General features: G+C 45.1%; 45 pseudogenes; all 45 read left to right on the forward strand.

The window, feature by feature from the left end:
- Positions 1-48: 48 nt before the first annotated feature.
- LOC140079233 (5S ribosomal RNA) lies at positions 49-167 on the forward strand (annotated as a pseudogene).
- Positions 168-425: 258 nt separating this feature from the next.
- Positions 426-544, forward strand: LOC140083734 (5S ribosomal RNA; annotated as a pseudogene).
- A 447-nt stretch (positions 545-991) lies between these two features.
- On the forward strand, positions 992-1,110 carry LOC140096937 (5S ribosomal RNA; annotated as a pseudogene).
- A 70-nt stretch (positions 1,111-1,180) lies between these two features.
- On the forward strand, positions 1,181-1,299 carry LOC140095563 (5S ribosomal RNA; annotated as a pseudogene).
- Positions 1,300-1,369: 70 nt separating this feature from the next.
- LOC140095564 (5S ribosomal RNA) lies at positions 1,370-1,488 on the forward strand (annotated as a pseudogene).
- Positions 1,489-1,936: 448 nt separating this feature from the next.
- On the forward strand, positions 1,937-2,055 carry LOC140087327 (5S ribosomal RNA; annotated as a pseudogene).
- A 70-nt stretch (positions 2,056-2,125) lies between these two features.
- LOC140084942 (5S ribosomal RNA) lies at positions 2,126-2,244 on the forward strand (annotated as a pseudogene).
- A 258-nt stretch (positions 2,245-2,502) lies between these two features.
- Positions 2,503-2,621, forward strand: LOC140082708 (5S ribosomal RNA; annotated as a pseudogene).
- Positions 2,622-2,691: 70 nt separating this feature from the next.
- LOC140089172 (5S ribosomal RNA) lies at positions 2,692-2,810 on the forward strand (annotated as a pseudogene).
- A 637-nt stretch (positions 2,811-3,447) lies between these two features.
- Positions 3,448-3,566, forward strand: LOC140088921 (5S ribosomal RNA; annotated as a pseudogene).
- A 637-nt stretch (positions 3,567-4,203) lies between these two features.
- Positions 4,204-4,322, forward strand: LOC140094723 (5S ribosomal RNA; annotated as a pseudogene).
- Positions 4,323-4,392: 70 nt separating this feature from the next.
- Positions 4,393-4,511, forward strand: LOC140079234 (5S ribosomal RNA; annotated as a pseudogene).
- Positions 4,512-4,958: 447 nt separating this feature from the next.
- On the forward strand, positions 4,959-5,077 carry LOC140091186 (5S ribosomal RNA; annotated as a pseudogene).
- Positions 5,078-5,336: 259 nt separating this feature from the next.
- On the forward strand, positions 5,337-5,455 carry LOC140094647 (5S ribosomal RNA; annotated as a pseudogene).
- Positions 5,456-5,714: 259 nt separating this feature from the next.
- On the forward strand, positions 5,715-5,833 carry LOC140084654 (5S ribosomal RNA; annotated as a pseudogene).
- Positions 5,834-5,903: 70 nt separating this feature from the next.
- Positions 5,904-6,022, forward strand: LOC140097164 (5S ribosomal RNA; annotated as a pseudogene).
- Positions 6,023-6,279: 257 nt separating this feature from the next.
- LOC140092327 (5S ribosomal RNA) lies at positions 6,280-6,398 on the forward strand (annotated as a pseudogene).
- A 70-nt stretch (positions 6,399-6,468) lies between these two features.
- On the forward strand, positions 6,469-6,587 carry LOC140082241 (5S ribosomal RNA; annotated as a pseudogene).
- A 636-nt stretch (positions 6,588-7,223) lies between these two features.
- On the forward strand, positions 7,224-7,342 carry LOC140087329 (5S ribosomal RNA; annotated as a pseudogene).
- A 70-nt stretch (positions 7,343-7,412) lies between these two features.
- LOC140095603 (5S ribosomal RNA) lies at positions 7,413-7,531 on the forward strand (annotated as a pseudogene).
- Positions 7,532-8,356: 825 nt separating this feature from the next.
- LOC140082709 (5S ribosomal RNA) lies at positions 8,357-8,475 on the forward strand (annotated as a pseudogene).
- A 70-nt stretch (positions 8,476-8,545) lies between these two features.
- LOC140095923 (5S ribosomal RNA) lies at positions 8,546-8,664 on the forward strand (annotated as a pseudogene).
- A 70-nt stretch (positions 8,665-8,734) lies between these two features.
- On the forward strand, positions 8,735-8,853 carry LOC140082242 (5S ribosomal RNA; annotated as a pseudogene).
- A 447-nt stretch (positions 8,854-9,300) lies between these two features.
- LOC140095054 (5S ribosomal RNA) lies at positions 9,301-9,419 on the forward strand (annotated as a pseudogene).
- A 637-nt stretch (positions 9,420-10,056) lies between these two features.
- Positions 10,057-10,175, forward strand: LOC140095507 (5S ribosomal RNA; annotated as a pseudogene).
- Positions 10,176-10,812: 637 nt separating this feature from the next.
- LOC140093478 (5S ribosomal RNA) lies at positions 10,813-10,931 on the forward strand (annotated as a pseudogene).
- A 69-nt stretch (positions 10,932-11,000) lies between these two features.
- Positions 11,001-11,119, forward strand: LOC140092339 (5S ribosomal RNA; annotated as a pseudogene).
- A 258-nt stretch (positions 11,120-11,377) lies between these two features.
- Positions 11,378-11,496, forward strand: LOC140094070 (5S ribosomal RNA; annotated as a pseudogene).
- Positions 11,497-12,322: 826 nt separating this feature from the next.
- On the forward strand, positions 12,323-12,441 carry LOC140085498 (5S ribosomal RNA; annotated as a pseudogene).
- A 624-nt stretch (positions 12,442-13,065) lies between these two features.
- On the forward strand, positions 13,066-13,184 carry LOC140092425 (5S ribosomal RNA; annotated as a pseudogene).
- A 447-nt stretch (positions 13,185-13,631) lies between these two features.
- On the forward strand, positions 13,632-13,750 carry LOC140097165 (5S ribosomal RNA; annotated as a pseudogene).
- Positions 13,751-14,009: 259 nt separating this feature from the next.
- LOC140078517 (5S ribosomal RNA) lies at positions 14,010-14,128 on the forward strand (annotated as a pseudogene).
- A 448-nt stretch (positions 14,129-14,576) lies between these two features.
- LOC140086638 (5S ribosomal RNA) lies at positions 14,577-14,695 on the forward strand (annotated as a pseudogene).
- Positions 14,696-15,143: 448 nt separating this feature from the next.
- On the forward strand, positions 15,144-15,262 carry LOC140082710 (5S ribosomal RNA; annotated as a pseudogene).
- A 448-nt stretch (positions 15,263-15,710) lies between these two features.
- LOC140094875 (5S ribosomal RNA) lies at positions 15,711-15,829 on the forward strand (annotated as a pseudogene).
- Positions 15,830-15,898: 69 nt separating this feature from the next.
- LOC140093480 (5S ribosomal RNA) lies at positions 15,899-16,017 on the forward strand (annotated as a pseudogene).
- Positions 16,018-16,086: 69 nt separating this feature from the next.
- Positions 16,087-16,205, forward strand: LOC140086644 (5S ribosomal RNA; annotated as a pseudogene).
- Positions 16,206-17,031: 826 nt separating this feature from the next.
- On the forward strand, positions 17,032-17,150 carry LOC140078311 (5S ribosomal RNA; annotated as a pseudogene).
- Positions 17,151-17,220: 70 nt separating this feature from the next.
- LOC140097973 (5S ribosomal RNA) lies at positions 17,221-17,339 on the forward strand (annotated as a pseudogene).
- A 636-nt stretch (positions 17,340-17,975) lies between these two features.
- LOC140097974 (5S ribosomal RNA) lies at positions 17,976-18,094 on the forward strand (annotated as a pseudogene).
- Positions 18,095-18,542: 448 nt separating this feature from the next.
- Positions 18,543-18,661, forward strand: LOC140093606 (5S ribosomal RNA; annotated as a pseudogene).
- Positions 18,662-18,731: 70 nt separating this feature from the next.
- LOC140093481 (5S ribosomal RNA) lies at positions 18,732-18,850 on the forward strand (annotated as a pseudogene).
- Positions 18,851-18,919: 69 nt separating this feature from the next.
- Positions 18,920-19,038, forward strand: LOC140092353 (5S ribosomal RNA; annotated as a pseudogene).
- A 70-nt stretch (positions 19,039-19,108) lies between these two features.
- Positions 19,109-19,227, forward strand: LOC140079236 (5S ribosomal RNA; annotated as a pseudogene).
- Positions 19,228-19,485: 258 nt separating this feature from the next.
- On the forward strand, positions 19,486-19,604 carry LOC140088153 (5S ribosomal RNA; annotated as a pseudogene).
- The last annotated feature ends 388 nt before the right edge of the window (positions 19,605-19,992 follow it).

Below are 19,992 nucleotides of genomic sequence, written 5' to 3' on the forward strand. Positions count from 1 at the left end.
TAGTTTCTCTATGAGATAGTAAAAGAAGGTTCAAATTGAACAGCTGCTGTCAACGGCCATTCTAAGCTGAATGTGCCTGCTCTCGTCAGATCGCAGCAGCAATGCAGCTTAAGGCTTGGCAAGTACCAGCATGGGAGACTGGCTGGGAATCCCAAGTTCTGTTGACCTTTTTGAACCTGAAAATGTGTTAGTTTCTCTATGAGATAGTAAAAGAAGGTTCAAATTGAACAGCTGCTGTCAACGGCCATTCTAAGCTGAATGTGCGTGCTCTTGTCAGATCGCAGCAGCAATGCAGCTTAAGGCTTGGCAAGTACCAGCATGGGAGACTGGCTTGGAATCCCAAGTTCTGGTGACCTTTTTGAACCTGAAAATTGTGTTAGTTTCTATATGAGATAGTAGAAGAAGGTTCAAATTGAACAACTGCTGTCAATGGCCATTCTAAGCTGAATGTGCCTGCTCTCGTCAGATCGCAGCAGCAATGCAGCTTAAGGCTTGGCAAGTACCAGCATGGGAGACTGGCTGGGAATCCCAAGTTCTGTTGACCTTTTTGAACATGAAAATGTGTTAGTTTCTCTATGAGATAGTAAAAGAAGGTTCAAATTGAACAGCTGCTGTCAACGGCCATTCTAAGCTGAATGTGCGTGCTCTTGTCAGATCGCAGCAGCGATGCAGCTTAAGGCTTGGCAAGTACCAGCATGGGAGACTGGCTTGGAATCCCAAGTTCTGGTGACCTTTTTGAACCTGAAAATTGTGTTAGTTTCTCTATGAGATAGCAAAAGAAGGTTCAAATTGAACAGCTGCTGTCAACGGCCATTCTAAGCTGAATGTGCCTGCTCTTGTCAGATTGCAGCAGCAATGCAGCTTAAGGCTTGGCAAGTACCAGCATGGGAGACTGGCTTGGAATCCCAAGTTCTGGTGACCTTTTTGAACCTGAAAATTGTGTTAGTTTCTATATAAGATAGTAGAAGAAGGTTCAAATTGAACAACTGCTGTCAATGGCCATTCTAAGCTGAATGTGCCTGCTCTCGCCAGATCGCAGCAGCAATGCAGCTTAAGGCTTGGCAAGTACCAGCATGGGAGACTGGCTGGGAATCCCAAGTTCCGTTGCCCTTTTTGAACCTGAAAATTGTGTTAGTTTCTCTATGAGATAGCAAAAGAAGGTTCAAATTGAACAGCTGCTGTCAACGGCCATTCTAAGCTGAATGTGCCTGCTCTCGTCAGATCGAAGCAGCAATGCAGCTTAAGGCTTGGCAAGTACCAGCATGGGAGACTGGCTGGGAATCCCAAGTTCTGTTGACCTTTATGAACCTGAAAATTGTGTTAGTTTCTCTATGAGATAGCAAAAGAAGGTTCAAATTGAACAGCTGCTGTCAACGGCCATTCTAAGCTGAATGTGCCTGCTCTCGTCAGATCGAAGCAGCAATGCAGCTTAAGGCTTGGCAAGTACCAGCATGGGAGACTGGCTGGGAATCCCAAGTTCTGTTGACCTTTATGAACCTGAAAATTGTGTTAGTTTCTCTATGAGATAGTAAAAGAAGGTTCAAATTGAACAGCTGCTGTCAACGGCCATTCTAAGCTGAATGTGCGTGCTCTTGTCAGATCGCAGCAGCGATGCAGCTTAAGGCTTGGCAAGTACCAGCATGGGAGACTGGCTGGGAATCCCAAGTTCTGGTGACTTTTTTGAACCTGAAAATTGTGTTAGTTTCTCTATGAGATAGTAGAAGAAGGTTCAAATTGAACAACTGCTGTCAACGGCCATTCTAAGCTGAATGTGTGTGCTCTTGTCAGATCGCAGCAGCGATGCAGCTTAAGGCTTGGCAAGTACCAGCATGGGAGACTGGCTGGGAATCCCAAGTTCTGTTGACCTTTTTGAACCTGAAAATTGTGTTAGTTTCTCTATGAGATAGTAAAAGAAGGTTCAAAGTGAACAGCTGCTGTCAACGGCCATTCTAAGCTGAATGTGCGTGCTCTCGTCAGATCGCAGCAGCAATGCAGCTTAAGGCTTGGCAAGTACCAGCATGGGAGACTGGCTGGGAATCCCAAGTTCCGTTGACCTTTTTGAACCTGAAAATTGTGTTAGTTTCTCTATGAGATAGTAAAAGAAGGTTCAAATTGAACAACTGCTGTCAACGGCTATTCTAAGCTGAATGTGCCTGCTCTCGTCTGATCGCAGCAGCAATGCAGCTTAAGGCTTGGCAAGTACCAGCATGGGAGACTGGCTGGGAATCCCAAGTTCTGTTGACCTTTTTGAACCTGAAAATGTGTTAGTTTCTCTATGAGATAGTAAAAGAAGGTTCAAATTGAACAGCTGCTGTCAACGGCCATTCTAAGCTGAATGTGCGTGCTCTTGTCAGATCGCAGCAGCGATGCAGCTTAAGTCTTGGCAAGTACCAGCATGGGAGACTGGCTTGGAATCCCAAGTTCTGGTGACCTTTTTGAACCTGAAAATTGTGTTAGTTTCTATATGAGATAGTAGAAGAAGGTTCAAATTGAACAACTGCTGTCAATGGCCATTCTAAGCTGAATGTGCCTGCTCTCGTCAGATCGCAGCAGCAATGCAGCTTAAGGCTTGGCAAGTACCAGCATGGGAGACTGGCTGGGAATCCCAAGTTCCGTTGACCTTTTTGAACCTGAAAATTGTGTTAGTTTCTCTATGAGATAGCAAAAGAAGGTTCAAATTGAACAGCTGCTGTCAACGGCCATTCTAAGCTGAATGTGCCTGCTCTCGTCAGATCGCAGCAGCGATGCAGCTTAAGGCTTGGCAAGTTCCAGCATGGGAGACTGGCTGGGAATCCCAAGTTCCGTTGACCTTTTTGAACCTGAAAATTGTGTTAGTTTCTCTATGAGATAGTAAAAGAAGGTTCAAATTGAACAGCTGCTGTCAACGGCCATTCTAAGCTGAATGTGCGTGCTCTTGTCAGATCGCAGCAGCGATGCAGATTAAGGCTTGGCAAGTTCCAGCATGGGAGACTGGCTGGGAATCCCAAGTTCTGTTGACCTTTTTGAACTTGAAAATAGTTTTAGTTTCTTTATGAGATAGTAAAAGAAGGTTCAATTTGAAATGCTGCTGTCAACGGCCATTCTAAGCTGAATGTGCCTGCTCTTGTCAGATCGCAGCAGCAATGCAGCTTAAGGCTTGGCAAGTACCAGCATGGGAGACTGGCTGGGAATCCCAAGTTCCTTTGACCTTTTTGAACCTGAAAATTGTGTTAGTTTCTCTATGAGATAGTAAAAGAAGGTTCAAATTGAACAGCTGCTGTCAACGGCCATTCTAAGCTGAATGTGCGTGCTCTTGTGAGATCGCAGCAGCGATGCAGCTTAAGGCTTGGCAAGTTCCAGCATGGGAGACTGGCTGGGAATCCCAAGTTCTGTTGACCTTTTTGAACTTGAAAATTGTTTTAGTTTCTTTATGAGATAGTAAAAGAAGGTTCAATTTGAAATGCTGCTGTCAACGGCCATTCTAAGCTGAATGTGCCTGCTCTTGTCAGATCGCAGCAGCAATGCAGCTTAAGGCTTGGCAAGTACCAGCATGGGAGACTGGCTGGGAATCCCAAGTTCCGTTGACCTTTTTGAACCTGAAAATTGTGTTAGTTTCTCTATGAGATAGTAAAAGAAGGTTCAAATTGAACAGCTGCTGTCAACGGCCATTCTAAGCTGAATGTGCGTGCTCTTGTGAGATCGCAGCAGCGATGCAGCTTAAGGCTTGGCAAGTACCAGCATGGGAGACTGGCTGGGAATCCCAAGTTCTGGTGACTTTTTTGAACCTGAAAATTGTGTTAGTTTCTCTATGAGATAGTAGAAGAAGGTTCAAATTGAACAACTGCTGTCAACGGCCATTCTAAGCTGAATGTGCGTGCTCTTGTCAGATCGCAGCAGCGATGCAGCTTAAGGCTTGGCAAGTACCAGCATGGGAGACTGGCTGGGAATCCCAAGTTCTGGTGACTTTTTTGAACCTGAAAATTGTGTTAGTTTCTCTATGAGATAGTAGAAGAAGGTTCAAATTGAACAACTGCTGTCAACGGCCATTCTAAGCTGAATGTGTGTGCTCTTGTCAGATCGCAGCAGCGATGCAGCTTAAGGCTTGGCAAGTACCAGCATGGGAGACTGGCTGGGAATCCCAAGTTCTGTTGACCTTTTTGAACCTGAAAATTGTGTTAGTTTCTCTATGAGATAGTAAAAGAAGGTTCAAATTGAACAGCTGCTGTCAACGGCCATTCTAAGCTGAATGTGCGTGCTCTCGTCAGATCGCAGCAGCAATGCAGCTTAAGGCTTGGCAAGTACCAGCATGGGAGACTGGCTGGGAATCCCAAGTTCTGTTGTCCTTTTTGAACCTGAAAATTGTGTTAGTTTCTCTATGAGATAGTAAAAGAAGGTTCAAATTGAACAACTGCTGTCAACGGCCATTCTAAGCTGAATGTGCCTGCTCTCGTCAGATCGCAGCAGCAATGCAGCTTAAGGCTTGGCAAGTACCAGCATGGGAGACTGGCTGGGAATCCCAAGTTCTGTTGACCTTTTTGAACCTGAAAATGTGTTAGTTTCTCTATGAGATAGTAAAAGAAGGTTCAAATTGAACAGCTGCTGTCAACGGCCATTCTAAGCTGAATGTGCGTGCTCTTGTCAGATCGCAGCAGCAATGCAGCTTAAGGCTTGGCAAGTACCAGCATGGGAGACTGGCTTGGAATCCCAAGTTCTGGTGACCTTTTTGAACCTGAAAATTGTGTTAGTTTCTCTATGAGATAGCAAAAGAAGGTTCAAATTGAACAGCTGCTGTCAACGGCCATTCTAAGCTGAATGTGCCTGCTCTTGTCAGATTGCAGCAGCAATGCAGCTTAAGGCTTGGCAAGTACCAGCATGGGAGACTGGCTTGGAATCCCAACTTCTGGTGACCTTTTTGAACCTGAAAATTGTGTTAGTTTCTATATAAGATGGTAGAAGAAGGTTCAAATTGAACAACTGCTGTCAATGGCCATTCTAAGCTGAATGTGCCTGCTCTCGTCAGATCGCAGCAGCAATGCAGCTTAAGGTTTGGCAAGTACCAGCATGGGAGACTGGCTGGGAATCCCAAGTTCCGTTGACCTTTTTGAACCTTAAAATTGTGTTAGTTTCTCTATGAGATAGTAAAAGAAGGTTCAAATTGAACAGCTGCTGTCAACGGCCATTCTAAGCTGAATGTGCGTGCTCTTGTCAGATCGCAGCAGCGATGCAGCTTAAGGCTTGGCAAGTTCCAGCCTGGGAGACTGGCTGGGAATCCCAAGTTCTGTTGACCTTTTTGAACTTGAAAATTGTTTTAGTTTCTCTATGAGATAGTAAAAGAAGGTTCAATTTGAAATGCTGCTGTCAACGGCCATTCTAAGCTGAATGTGCCTGCTCTTGTCAGATCGCAGCAGCAATGCAGCTTAAGGCTTGGCATGTACCAGCATGGGAGACTGGCTGGGAATCCCAAGTTCCGTTGACCTTTTTGAACCTGAAAATTGTGTTAGTTTCTCTATGAGATAGTAAAAGAAGGTTCAAATTGAACAGCTGCTGTCAACGGCCATTCTAAGCTGAATGTGCGTGCTCTTGTCAGATCGCAGCAGCGATGCAGCTTAAGGCTTGGCAAGTACCAGCATGGGAGACTGGCTGGGAATCCCAAGTTCTGGTGACTTTTTTGAACCTGAAAATTGTGTTAGTTTCTCTATGAGATAGTAAAAGAAGGTTCAAATTGAACAGCTGCTGTCAATGGCCATTCTAAGCTGAATGTGCCTGCTCTCGTCAGATCGCAGCAGCAATGCAGCTTAAGGCTTGACAAGTACCAGCATGGGAGACTGGCTGGGAATCCCAAGTTCCGTTGACCTTTTTGAACCTGAAAATTGTGTTAGTTTCTGTATGAGATAGTAAAAGAAGGTTCAAATTGAAAAGCTGCTGTCAACGGCCATTCTAAGCTGAATGTGCGTGCTCTTGTCAGATCGCAGCAGCGATGCAGCTTAAGGCTTGGCAAGTACCAGCATGGGAGACTGGCTGGGAATCCCAAGTTCTGTTGACCTTTTTGAACCTGAAAATGTGTTAGTTTCTCTATGAGATAGTAGAAGAAGGTTCAAATTGAACAACTGCTGTCAACGGCCATTCTAAGCTGAATGTGTGTGCTCTTTTCAGATCGCAGCAGCGATGCAGCTTAAGGCTTGGCAAGTACCAGCATGGGAGACTGGCTGGGAATCCCAAGTTCCGTTGACCTTTTTGAACCTGAAAATGTGTTAGTTTCTCTATGAGATAGTAAAAGAAGGTTCAAATTGAACAGCTGCTGTCAACGGCCATTCTAAGCTGAATGTGCCTGCTCTCGTCAGATCGCAGCAGCAATGCAGCTTAAGGCTTGGCAAGTACCAGCATGGGAGACTGGCTGGGAATCCCAAGTTCCGTTGACCTTTTTGAACCTGAAAATTGTGTTAGTTTCTCTATGAGATAGTAAAAGAAGGTTCAAATTGAACAGCTGCTGTCAACGGCCATTCTAAGCTGAATATGCCTGCTCTCGTCAGATCGCAGCAGCAATGCAGCTTAAGGCTTGGCAAGTACCAGCATGGGAGACTGGCTGGGAATCCCAAGTTCTGTTGACCTTTTTGAACCTGAAAATGTGTTAGTTTCTCTATGAGATAGTAAAAGAAGGTTCAAATTGAGCAGCTGCTGTCAACGGCCATTCTAAGCTGAATGTGCGTGCTCTTGTCAGATCGCAGCAGCGATGCAGCTTAAGGCTTGGCAAGTACCAGCATGGGAGACTGGCTGGGAATCCCAAGTTCTGGTGACCTTTTTGAACCTGAAAATTGTGTTAGTTTCTCTATGAGATAGCAAAAGAAGGTTCAAATTGAACAGCTGCTGTCAACGGCCATTCTAAGCTGAATGTGCCTGCTCTTGTCAGATTGCAGCAGCAATGCAGCTTAAGGCTTGGCAAGTACCAGCATGGGAGACTGGCTGGGAATCCCAAGTTCTGGTGACTTTTTTGAACCTGAAAATTGTGTTAGTTTCTCTATGAGATAGTAGAAGAAGGTTCAAATTGAACAACTGCTGTCAACGGCCATTCTAAGCTGAATGTGTGTGCTCTTGTCAGATCGCAGCAGCGATGCAGCTTAAGGCTTGGCAAGTACCAGCATGGGAGACTGGCTGGGAATCCCAAGTTCTGTTGACCTTTTTGAACCTGAAAATTGTGTTAGTTTCTCTATGAGATAGTAAAAGAAGGTTCAAATTGAACAGCTGCTGTCAACGGCCATTCTAAGCTGAATGTGCGTGCTCTCGTCAGATCGCAGCAGCAATGCAGCTTAAGGCTTGGCAAGTACCAGCATGGGAGACTGGCTGGGAATCCCAAGTTCCGTTGACCTTTTTGAACCTGAAAATTGTGTTAGTTTCTCTATGAGATAGTAAAAGAAGGTTCAAATTGAACAGCTGCTGTCAACGGCCATTCTAAGCTGAATGTGCCTGCTCTCGTCAGATCGCAGCAGCAATGCAGCTTAAGGCTTGGCAAGTACCAGCATGGGAGCCTGGCTGGGAATCCCAAGTTCTGTTAACCTTTTTGAACCTTAAAATGTGTTAGTTTCTCTATGAGATAGTAAAAGAAGGTTCAAATTGAACAGCTGCTGTCAACGGCCATTCTAAGCTGAATGTGCCTGCTCTTGTCAGATCGCAGCAGCGATGCAGCTTAAGGCTTGGCAAGTACCAGCATGGGAGACTGGCATGGAATCCCAAGTTCTGGTGACCTTTTTGAACCTGAAAATTGTGTTAGTTTCTCTATGAGATAGCAAAAGAAGGTTCAAATTGAACAGCTGCTGTCAACGGCCATTCTAAGCTGAATGTGCCTGCTCTTGTCAGATTGCAGCAGCAATGCAGCTTAAGGCTTGGCAAGTACCAGCATGGGAGACTGGCTTGGAATCCCAAGTTCTGGTGACCTTTTTGAACCTGAAAATTGTGTTAGTTTCTATATAAGAGGGTAGAAGAAGGTTCAAATTGAACAACTGCTATCAATGGCCATTCTAAGCTGAATGTGCGTGCTCTTGCCAGATCGCAGCAGCGATGCAGCTTAAGGCTTGGCAAGTACCAGCATGGGAGACTGGCTGGGAATCCCAAGTTCTGGTGACTTTTTTGAACCTGAAAATTGTGTTAGTTTCTCTATGAGATAGTAGAAGAAGGTTCAAATTGAACAACTGCTGTCAACGGCCATTCTAAGCTGAATGTGTGTGCTCTTGTCAGATCGCAGCAGCGATGCAGCTTAAGGCTTGGCAAGTACCAGCATGGGAGACTGGCTGGGAATCCCAAGTTCTGTTGACCTTTTTGAACCTTAAAATTGTGTTAGTTTCTCTATGAGATAGTAAAAGAAGGTTCAAATTGAACAGCTGCTGTCAATGGCCATTCTAAGCTGAATGTGCCTGCTCTCGTCAGATCGCAGCAGCAATGCAGCTTAAGGCTTGGCAAGTACCAGCATGGGAGACTGGCTGGGAATCCCAAGTTCCGTTGACCTTTTTGAACCTGAAAATTGTGTTAGTTTCTGTATGAGATAGTAAAAGAAGGTTCAAATTGAAAAGCTGCTGTCAACGGCCATTCTAAGCTGAATGTGCGTGCTCTTGTCAGATCGCAGCAGCGATGCAGCTTAAGGCTTGGCAAGTACCAGCATGGGAGACTGGCTGGGAATCCCAAGTTCCGTTGACCTTTTTGAACCTGAAAATTGTGTTAGTTTCTCTATGAGATAGTAAAAGAAGGTTCAAATTGAACAGCTGCTGTCAACGGCCATTCTAAGCTGAATATGCCTGCTCTCGTCAGATCGCAGCAGCAATGCAGCTTAAGGCTTGGCAAGTACCAGCATGGGAGACTGGCTGGGAATCCCAAGTTCTGTTGACCTTTTTGAACCTGAAAATGTGTTAGTTTCTCTATGAGATAGTAAAAGAAGGTTCAAATTGAACAGCTGCTGTCAACGGCCATTCTAAGCTGAATGTGCGTGCTCTTGTCAGATCGCAGCAGCGATGCAGCTTAAGGCTTGGCAAGTACCAGCATGGGAGACTGGCTGGGAATCCCAAGTTCTGGTGACTTTTTTGAACCTGAAAATTGTGTTAGTTTCTCTATGAGATAGTAGAAGAAGGTTCAAATTGAACAACTGCTGTCAACGGCCATTCTAAGCTGAATGTGTGTGCTCTTGTCAGATCGCAGCAGCGATGCAGCTTAAGGCTTGGCAAGTACCAGCATGGGAGACTGGCTGGGAATCCCAAGTTCTGTTGACCTTTTTGAACCTGAAAATTGTGTTAGTTTCTCTATGAGATAGTAAAAGAAGGTTCAAATTGAACAGCTGCTGTCAACGGCCATTCTAAGCTGAATGTGCGTGCTCTCGTCAGATCGCAGCAGCAATGCAGGTTAAGGCTTGGCAAGTACCAGCATGGGAGACTGGCTGGGAATCCCAAGTTCCGTTGACCTTTTTGAACCTGAAAATTGTGTTAGTTTCTCTATGAGATAGTAAAAGAAGGTTCAAATTGAACAGCTGCTGTCAACGGCCATTCTAAGCTGAATGTGCCTGCTCTTGTCAGATCGCAGCAGCGATGCAGCTTAAGGCTTGGCAACTACCAGCATGGGAGACTGGCATGGAATCCCAAGTTCTGGTGACCTTTTTGAACCTGAAAATTGTGTTAGTTTCTCTATGAGATAGCAAAAGAAGGTTCAAATTGAACAGTTGCTGTCAACGGCCATTCTAAGCTGAATGTGCCTGCTCTTGTCAGATTGCAGCAGCAATGCAGCTTAAGGCTTGGCAAGTACCAGCATGGGAGACTGGCTTGGAATCCCAAGTTCTGGTGACCTTTTTGAACCTGAAAATTGTGTTAGTTTCTATATAAGAGGGTAGAAGAAGGTTCAAATTGAACAACTGCTGTCAATGGCCATTCTAAGCTGAATGTGCGTGCTCTTGCCAGATCGCAGCAGCGATGCAGCTTAAGGCTTGGCAAGTACCAGCATGGGAGACTGGCTTGGAATCCCAAGTTCTGGTGACCTTTTTGAACCTGAAAATTGTGTTTGTTTCTATATGAGATAGTAGAAGAAGGTTCAAATTGAACAACTGCTGTCAATGGCCATTCTAAGCTGAATGTGCCTGCTCTCGTCAGATCGCAGCAGCAATGCAGCTTAAGGTTTGGCAAGTACCAGCATGGGAGACTGGCAGGGAATCCCAAGTTCCGTTGACCTTTTTGAACCTGAAAATTGTGTTAGTTTCTCTATGAGATAGTAAAAGAAGGTTCAAATTGAACAGCTGCTGTCAACGGCCATTCTAAGCTGAATGTGCGTGCTCTTGTCAGATCGCAGCAGCGATGCAGCTTAAGGCTTGGCAAGTTCCAGCATGGGAGACTGGCTGGGAATCCCAAGTTCTGTTGACCTTTTTGAACTTGAAAATTGTTTTAGTTTCTCTATGAGATAGTAAAAGAAGGTTCAATTTGAAATGCTGCTGTCAACGGCCATTCTAAGCTGAATGTGCCTGCTCTTGTCAGATCGCAGCAGCAATGCAGCTTAAGGCTTGGCAAGTGCCAACATGGGAGACTGGCTGGGAATCCCAAGTTCCGTTGACCTTTTTGAACCTGAAAATTGTGTTAGTTTCTCTATGAGATAGTAAAAGAAGGTTCAAATTGAACAGCTGCTGTCAACGGCCATTCTAAGCTGAATGTGCGTGCTCTTGTCAGATCGCAGCAGCGATGCAGCTTAAGGCTTGGCAAGTTCCAGCATGGGAGACTGGCTGGGAATCCCAAGTTCTGGTGACTTTTTTGAACCTGAAAATTGTGTTAGTTTCTCTATGAGATAGTAGAAGAAGGTTCAAATTGAACAACTGCTGTCAACGGCCATTCTAAGCTGAATTTGCCTGCTCTCGTCAGATCGCAGCAGCAATGCAACTTAAGGCTTGGCAAGTACCAGCATGGGAGACTGGCTGGGAATTCCAAGTTCCGTTGACCTTTTTGAACCTGAAAATGTGTTAGTTTCTCTATGAGATAGTAAAAGAAGGTTCAAATTGAACAGCTGCTGTCAACGGCCATTCTAAGCTGAATGTGCCTGCTCTCGTCAGATCGCAGCAGCAATGCAGCTTAAGGCTTGGCAAGTACCAGCATGGGAGACTGGCTGGGAATCCCAAGTTCCGTTGACCTTTTTGAACCTGAAAATGTGTTAGTTTCTCTATGAGATAGTAAAAGAAGGTTCAAATTGAACAGCTGCTGTCAACGGCCATTCTAAGCTGAATGTGCCTGCTCTTGTCAGATTGCAGCAGCAATGCAGCTTAAGGCTTGGCAAGTACCAGCATGGGAGACTGGCTTGGAATCCCAAGTTCTGGTGACCTTTTTGAACCTGAAAATTGTGTTAGTTTCTATATAAGATAGTAGAAGAAGGTTCAAATTGAACAACTGCTGTCAATGGCCATTCTAAGCTGAATGTGCCTGCTCTCGCCAGATCGCAGCAGCAATGCAGCTTAAGGCTTGGCAAGTACCAGCATGGGAGACTGGCTGGGAATCCCAAGTTCTGTTGACCTTTTTGAACCTGAAAATTGTGTTAGTTTCTCTATGAGATAGTAAAAGAAGGTTCAAATTGAACAGCTGCTGTCAATGGCCATTCTAAGCTGAATGTGCGTGCTCTTGTCAGATCGCAGCAGCGATGCAGCTTAAGGCTTGGCAAGTTCCAGCATGGGAGGCTGGCTGGGAATCCCAAGTTCTGTTGACCTTTTTGAACTTGAAAATTGTTTTAGTTTCTCTATGAGATAGTAAAAGAAGGTTCAATTTGAAATGCTGCTGTCAACGGCCATTCTAAGCTGAATGTGCATGCTCTTGTCAGATCACAGCAGCAATGTAGCTTAAGGCTTGGCAAGTACCAGCATGGGAGACTGGCTGGGAATCCCAAGTTCCGTTGACCTTTTTGAACCTGAAAATTGTGTTAGTTTCTCTATGAGATAGTAAAAGAAGGTTCAAATTGAACAGCTGCTGTCAACGGCAATTCTAAGCTGGATGTGCCTGCTCTTGTCAGATCGCAGCAGCGATGCAGCTTAAGGCTTGGCAAGTACCAGCATGGGAGACTGGCTGGGAATCCCAAGTTCTGGTGACCTTTTTGAACCTGAAAATTGTGTTAGTTTCTCTATGAGATAGTAGAAGAAGGTTCAAATTAAACAACTGCTGTCAACGGCCATTCTAAGCTGAATGTGTGTGCTCTTTTCAGATCGCAGCAGCGATGCAGCTTAAGGCTTGGCAAGTACCAGCATGGGAGACTGGCTGGGAATCCCAAGTTCTGTTGACCTTTTTGAACCTGAAAATTGTGTTAGTTTCTCTATGAGATAGTAAAAGAAGGTTCAAATTGAACAGCTGCTGTCAACGGCAATTCTAAGCTGAATGTGCCTGCTCTCGTCAGATCGCAGCAGCAATGCAGCTTAAGGCTTGGCAAGTACCAGCATGGGAGACTGGCTGGGAATCCCAAGTTCTGTTGACCTTTTTGAACCTGAAAATGTGTTAGTTTCTCTATGAGATAGTAAAAGAAGTTTCAAATTGAACAGCTGCTGTCAACGGCCATTCTAAGCTGAATGTGCGTGCTCTTGTCAGATCGCAGCAGCGATGCAGCTTAAGGCTTGGCAAGTACCAGCATGGGAGACTGTCTTGGAATCCCAAGTTCTGGTGACCTTTTTGAACCTGAAAATTGTGTTAGTTTCTCTATGAGATAGCAAAAGAAGGTTCAAATTGAACAGCTGCTGTCAACGGCCATTCTAAGCTGAATGTGCCTGCTCTTGTCAGATTGCAGCAGCAATGCAGCTTAAGGCTTGGCAAGTACCAGCATGGGAGACTGGCTTGGAATCCCAAGTTCTGGTGACCTTCTTGAACCTGAAAATTGTGTTAGTTTCTATATAAGATAGTAGAAGAAGGTTCAAATTGAACAACTGTTGTCAATGGCCATTCTAAGCTGAATGTGCCTGCTCTCGCCAGATCGCAGCAGCAATGCAGCTTAAGGCTTGGCAAGTACCAGCATGGGAATCCCAAGTTCCGTTGCCCTTTTTGAACCTGAAAATTGTGTTAGTTTCTATATAAGATAGTAGAAGAAGGTTCAAATTGAACAACTGCTGTCAATGGCCATTCTAAGCTGAATGTGCCTGCTCTCGCCAGATCGCAGCAGCAATGCAGCTTAAGGCTTGGCAAGTACCAGCATGGGAGACTGGCTGGGAATCCCAAGTTCCGTTGACCTTTTTGAACCTGAAAATTGTGTTAGTTTCTCTATGAGATAGTAAAAGAAGGTTCAAATTGAAAAGCTGCTGTCAACGGCAATTCTAAGCTGAATGTGCGTGCTCTTGTCAGATCGCAGCAGCAATGCAGCTTAAGGCTTGGCAAGTACCAGCATGGGAGACTGGCTGGGAATCCCAAGTTCCGTTGACCTTTTTGAACCTGAAAATTGTGTTAGTTTCTCTATGAGATAGTAGAAGAAGGTTCAAATTGAACAACTGCTGTCAACGGCAATTCTAAGCTGAATGTGTGTGCTCTTTTCAGATCGTAGCAGCGATGCAGCTTAAGGCTTGGCAAGTACCAGCATGGGAGACTGGCTGGGAATCCCAAGCTCCGTTGACCTTTTTGAACCTGAAAATGTGTTAGTTTCTCTATGAGATAGTAAAAGAAGGTTCAAATTGAACAGCTGCTGTCAACGGCCATTCTAAGCTGAATGTGCGTGCTCTTGTCAGATCGCAGCAGCGATGCAGCTTAAGGCTTGGCAAGTACCAGCATGGGAGACTGGCTGGGAATCCCAAGTTCTGTTGACCATTTTTAACCTGAAAATTGTGTTAGTTTCTCTATGAGATAGTAAAAGAAGGTTCAAATTGAAGAGCTGCTGTCAACGGCCGTTCTAAGCTGAATGTGTGTGCTCTTGTCAGATCGCAGCAGCGATGCAGCTTAAGGCTTGGCAAGTTCCAGCATGGGAGACTGGCTGGGAATCCCAAGTTCTGTTGACCTTTTTGAACTTGAAAATTGTTTTAGCATCTCTATGAGATAGTAAAAGAAGGTTCAATTTGAAATGCTGCTGTCAACGGCCATTCTAAGCTGAATGTGCCTGCTCTCGTCAGATCGCAGCAGCTATGCAGCTTAAGGCTTTGCAAGTACCAGCATGGGAGACTGCCTGGGAATCCCAAGTTCCGTTGACCTTTTTGAACCTGAAAATTGTGTTAGTTTCTCTATGAGATAGTAAAAGAAGGTTCAAATTGAGCAGCTGCTGTCAACGGCCTTTCTAAGCTGAATGTGCGTGCTCTTGTCAGATCGCAGCAGCGATGCAGCTTAAGGCTTGGCAAGTACCAGCATGGGAGACTGGCTGGGAATCCCAAGTTCTGGTGACTTTTTTGAACCTGAAAATTGTGTTAGTTTCTCTATGAGATAGTAGAAGAAGGTTCAAATTGAACAACTGCTGTCAACGGCCATTCTAAGCTGAATGTGTGTGCTCTTGTCAGATCGCAGCAGCGATGCAGCTTAAGGCTTGGCAAGTACCAGCATGGGAGACTGGCTGGGAATCCCAAGTTCTGTTGACCTTTTTGAACCTGAAAATTGTGTTAGTTTCTCTATGAGATAGTAAAAGAAGGTTCAAATTGAACAGCTGCTGTCAATGGCCATTCTAAGCTGAATGTGCCTGCTCTCGTCAGATCGCAGCAGCAATGCAGCTTAAGGCTTGGCAAGTACCAGCATGGGAGACTGGATGGGAATCCCAAGTTCCGTTGACATTTTTGAACCTGAAAATTGTGTTAGTTTCTGTATGAGATAGTAAAAGAAGGTTCAAATTGAAAAGCTGCTGTCAACGGCAATTCTAAGCTGAATGTGCGTGCTCTTGTCAGATCGCAGCAGCGATGCAGCTTAAGGCTTGGCAAGTACCAGCATGGGAGACTGGCTGGGAATCCCAAGTTCTGGTGACTTTTTTGAACCTGAAAATTGTGTTAGTTTCTCTATGAGATAGTAGAAGAAGGTTCAAATTGAACAACTGCTGTCAACGGCCATTCTAAGCTGAATGTGTGTGCTCTTGTCAGATCGCAGCAGCGATGCAGCTTAAGGCTTGGCAAGTACCAGCATGGGAGACTGGCTGGGAATCCCAAGTTCTGTTGACCTTTTTGAACCTGAAAATTGTGTTAGTTTCTCTATGAGATAGTAAAAGAAGGTTCAAATTGAACAGCTGCTGTCAATGGCCATTCTAAGCTGAATGTGCCTGCTCTCGTCAGATCGCAGCAGCAATGCAGCTTAAGGCTTGGCAAGTACCAGCATGGGAGACTGGCTGGGAATCCCAAGTTCCGTTGACCTTTTTGAACCTGAAAATTGTGTTAGTTTCTGTATGAGATAGTAAAAGAAGGTTCAAATTGAAAAGCTGCTGTCAACGGCAATTCTAAGCTGAATGTGCGTGCTCTTGTCAGATCGCAGCAGCGATGCAGCTTAAGGCTTGGCAAGTACCAGCATGGGAGTCTGGCTGGGAATCCCAAGTTCTGGTGATCTTTTTGAACCTGAAAATTGTGTTAGTTTCTCTATGAGATAGTAGAAGAAGGTTCAAATTGAACAACTGCTGTCAACGGCCATTCTAAGCTGAATGTGTGTGCTCTTTTCAGATCGCAGCAGCGATGCAGCTTAAGGCTTGGCAAGTACCAGCATGGGAGACTGGCTGGGAATCCCAAGTTCTGTTGACCTTTTTGAACCTGAAAATTGTGTTAGTTTCTCTATGAGATAGTAAAAGAAGGTTCAAATTGAACAGCTGCTGTCAACGGCAATTCTAAGCTGAATGTGCCTGCTCTCGTCAGATTGCAGCAGCAATGCAGCTTAAGGCTTGGCAAGTACCAGCATGGGAGACTGGCTGGGAATCCCAAGTTCTGTTGACCTTTTTGAACCTGAAAATGTGTTAGTTTCTCTATGAGATAGTAAAAGAAGGTTCAAATTGAACAGCTGCTGTCAACGGCCATTCTAAGCTGAATTTGCCTGCTCTCGTCAGATCGCAGCAGCAATGCAACTTAAGGCTTGGCAAGTACCAGCATGGGAGACTGGCTGGGAATTCCAAGTTCCGTTGACCTTTTTGAACCAGAAAATGTGTTAGTTTCTCTATGAGATAGTAAAAGAAGGTTCAAATTGAAAAGCTGCTGTCAACGGCCATTCTAAGCTGAATGTGCCTGCTCTCGTCAGATCGCAGCAGCAATGCAGCTTAAGGCTTGGCAAGTACCAGCATGGGAGACTGGCTGGGAATCCCAAGTTCCGTTAACCTTTTTGAACCTGAAAATTGTGTTAGTTTCTCTATGAGATAGTAAAAGAAGGTTCAAATTGAACAGCTGCTGTCAACGGCCATTCTAAGCTGAATGTGCGTGCTCTTGTCAGATCGCAGCAGCGATGCAGCTTAAGGCTTGGCAAGTACCAGCATGGGAGACTGGCTTGGAATCCCAAGTTCTGGTGACCTTTTTGAACCTGAAAATTGTGTTAGTTTCTCTATGAGATAGCAAAAGAAGGTTCAAATTGAACAGCTGCTGTCAACGGCCATTCTAAGCTGAATGTTCCTGCTCTTGTCAGATTGCAGCAGCAATGCAGCTTAAGGCTTGGCAAGTACCAGCATGGGAGACTGGCTTGGAATCCCAAGTTCTGGTGACCTTTTTGAACCTGAACATTGTGTTAGTTTCTATATAAGATAGTAGAAGAAGGTTCAAATGGAACAACTGCTGTCAATGGCCATTCTAAGCTGAATGTGCCTGCTCTCGCCAGATCGCAGCAGCAATGCAGCTTAAGGCTTGGCAAGTACCAGCTTGGGAGACTGGCTGGGAATCCCAAGTTCCGTTGCCCTTTTTGAACCTGAAAATTGTGTTAGTTTCTCTATGAGATAGTAAAAGAAGGTTCAAATTGAACAGCTGCTGTCAACGGCAATTCTAAGCTGAATGTGCGTGCTCTTGTCAGATCGCAGCAGCGATGCAGCTTAAGGCTTGGCAAGTACCAGCATGGGAGACTGGCTGGAAATCCCAAGTTCTGGTGACCTTTTTGAACCTGAAAATTGTGTTAGTTTCTATATGAGATAGTAGAAGAAGGTTCAAATTGAACAACTGCTGTCAATGGCCATTCTAAGCTGAATGTGCCTGCTCTCGTCAGATCGCAGCAGCAATGCAGCTTAAGGCTTGGCAAGTACCAGCATGGGAGACTGTCTGGGAATCCCAAGTTCCGTTGACCTTTTTTAACCTGAAAATTGTGTTAGTTTCTCTATGAGATAGCAAAAGAAGGTTCAAATTGAACAGCTGCTGTCAACGGCCATTCTAAGCTGAATGTGCCTGCTCTCGTCAGATCGCAGCAGCAATGCAGCTTAAGGCTTGGCAAGTACCAGCATGGGAGACTGGCTTGGAATCCCAAGTTCTGGTGACCTTTTTGAACCTGAAAATTGTGTTAGTTTCTCTATGAGATAGTAGAAGAAGGTTCAAATTGAACAACTGCTGTCAACGGCCATTCTAAGCTGAATGTGTGTGCTCTTTTCAGATCGCAGCAGCGATGCAGCTTAAGGCTTGGCAAGTACCAGCATGGGAGACTGGCTGGGAATCCCAAGTTCTGTTGACCTTTTTGAACCTGAAAATTGTGTTAGTTTCTCTATGAGATAGTAAAAGAAGGTTCAAATTGAACAGCTGCTGTCGACGGCAATTCTAAGCTGAATGTGCCTGCTCTCGTCAGATTGCAGCAGCAATGCAGCTTAAGTCTTGGCAAGTACCAGCATGGGAGACTGGCTGGGTATCCCAAGTTCTGTTGACCGTTTTGAACCTGAAAATTGTGTTAGTTTCTCTATGAGATAGCAAAAGAAGGTTGAAATTGAACAGCTGCTGTCAACGGCCATTCTAAGCTGAATTTGCCTGCTCTCGTCAGATCGCAGCAGCAATGCAACTTAAGGCTTGGCAAGTACCAGCATGGCAGACTGGCTGGGAATTCCAAGTTCCGTTGACCTTTTTGAACCTGAAAATGTGTTAGTTTCTCTATGAGATAGTAAAAGAAGGTTCAAATTGAACAGCTGCTGTCAACGGCCATTCTAAGCTGAATGTGCCTGCTCTCGTCAGATCGCAGCAGCAATGCAGCTTAAGGCTTGGCAAGTACCAGCATGGGAGACTGGCTTGGAATCCCAAGTTCTGGTGACCTTTTTGAACCTGAAAATTGTGTTAGTTTCTCTATGAGATAGCAAAAGAAGGTTCAAATTGAACAGCTGCTGTCAACGGCCATTCTAAGCTGAATGTGCCTGCTCTTGTCAGATTGCAGCAGCAATGCAGCTTAAGGCTTGGCAAGTACCAGCATGGGAGACTGGCTTGGAATCCTAAGTTCTGGTGACCTTTTTGAACCTGAAAATTGTTTTAGTTTCTATATAAGATAGTAGAAGAAGGTTCAAATTGAACAACTGCTGTCAATGGCCATTCTAAGCTGAATGTGCCTGCTCTCGCCAGATCACAGCAGCGATGCAGCATAAGGCTTGGCAAGTACCAGCATGGGAGACAGGCTGGGAATCCCAAGTTCCGTTGCCCTTTTTGAACCTGAAAATTGTGTTAGTTTCTCTATGAGATAGTAAAAGAAGGTTCAAATTGAACAGCTGCTGTCAACGGCAATTCTAAGCTGAATGTGCCTGCTCTCGTCAGATTGCAGCAGCAATGCAGCTTAAGGCTTGGCAAGTACCAGCATGGGAGACTGGCTGGGAATCCCAAGTTCCGTTGACCGTTTTGAACCTGAAAATTGTGTTAGTTTCTCTATGAGATAGCAAAAGAAGGTTCAAATTGAACAGCTGCTGTCAACGGCCATTCTAAGCTGAATTTGCCTGCTCTCGTCAGATCGCAGCAGCAATGCAACTTAAGGCTTGGCAAGTACCAGCATGGGAGACTGGCTGGGAATTCCAAGTTCCGTTGACCTTTTTGAACCTGAAAATGTGTTAGTTTCTCTATGAGATAGTAAAAGAAGGTTCAAATTGAACAGCTGCTGTCAACGGCCATTCTAAGCTGAATGTGCCTGCTCTCGTCAGATCGCAGCAGCAATGCAGCTTAAGGCTTGGCAAGTACCAGCATGGGAGACTGGCTGGGAATCCCAAGTTCCGTTGACCTTTTTGAACCTGAAAATTGTGTTAGTTTCTCTATGAGATAGTAAAAGAAGGTTCAAATTGAACAACTGCTGTCAACGGCCATTCTAAGCTGAATGTGCCTGCTCTCGTCAGATCGCAGCAGCAATGCAGCTTAAGGCTTGGCAAGTACCAGCATGGGAGACTGGCTGGGAATCCCAAGTTCTGTTGACCGTTTTGAACCTGAAAATGTGTTAGTTTCTCTATGAGATAGTAAAAGAAGGTTCAAATTGAACAGCTGCTGTCAACGGCCATTCTAAGCTGAATGTGCGTGCTCTTGTCAGATCGCAGCAGCGATGCAGCTTAAGGCTTGGCAAGTACCAGCATGGGAGACTGGCTTGGAATCCCAAGTTCTGGTGACCTTTTTGAACCTGAAAATTGTGTTAGTTTCTCTATGAGATAGCAAAAGAAGGTTCAAATTGAACAGCTGCTGTCAATGGCCATTCTAAGCTGAATGTGCCTGCTCTCGTCAGATCGCAGCAGCAATGCAGCTTAAGGCTTGGCAAGTACCAGCATGGGAGTCTGGCTGGGAATCCCAAGTTCCGTTGACCTTTTTGAACCTGAAAATTGTGTTAGTTTCTGTATGAGATAGTAAAAGAAGGTTCAAATTGAAAAGCTGCTGTCAACGGCAATTCTAAGCTGAATGTGCGTGCTCTTCTCAGATCGCAGCAGCGATGCAGCTTAAGGTTTGGCAAGTACCAGCATGGGAGACTGGCTGGGAATCCCAAGTTCTGGTGACCTTTTTGAACCTGAAAATTGTGTTAGTTTCTCTATGAGATAGTAGAAGAAAGTTCAAATTGAACAACTGCTGTCAACGGCCATTCTAAGCTGAATGTGTGTGCTCTTTTCAGATCGCAGCAGCGATGCAGCTTAAGGCTTGGCAAGTACCAGCATGGGAGACTGGCTGGGAATCCCAAGTTCTGTTGACCTTTTTGAACC

Source organism: Engystomops pustulosus, chromosome 9 (assembly GCF_040894005.1).
Source record: "Engystomops pustulosus chromosome 9, aEngPut4.maternal, whole genome shotgun sequence".
NCBI classification, from domain to species: domain Eukaryota; kingdom Metazoa; phylum Chordata; class Amphibia; order Anura; family Leptodactylidae; genus Engystomops; species Engystomops pustulosus.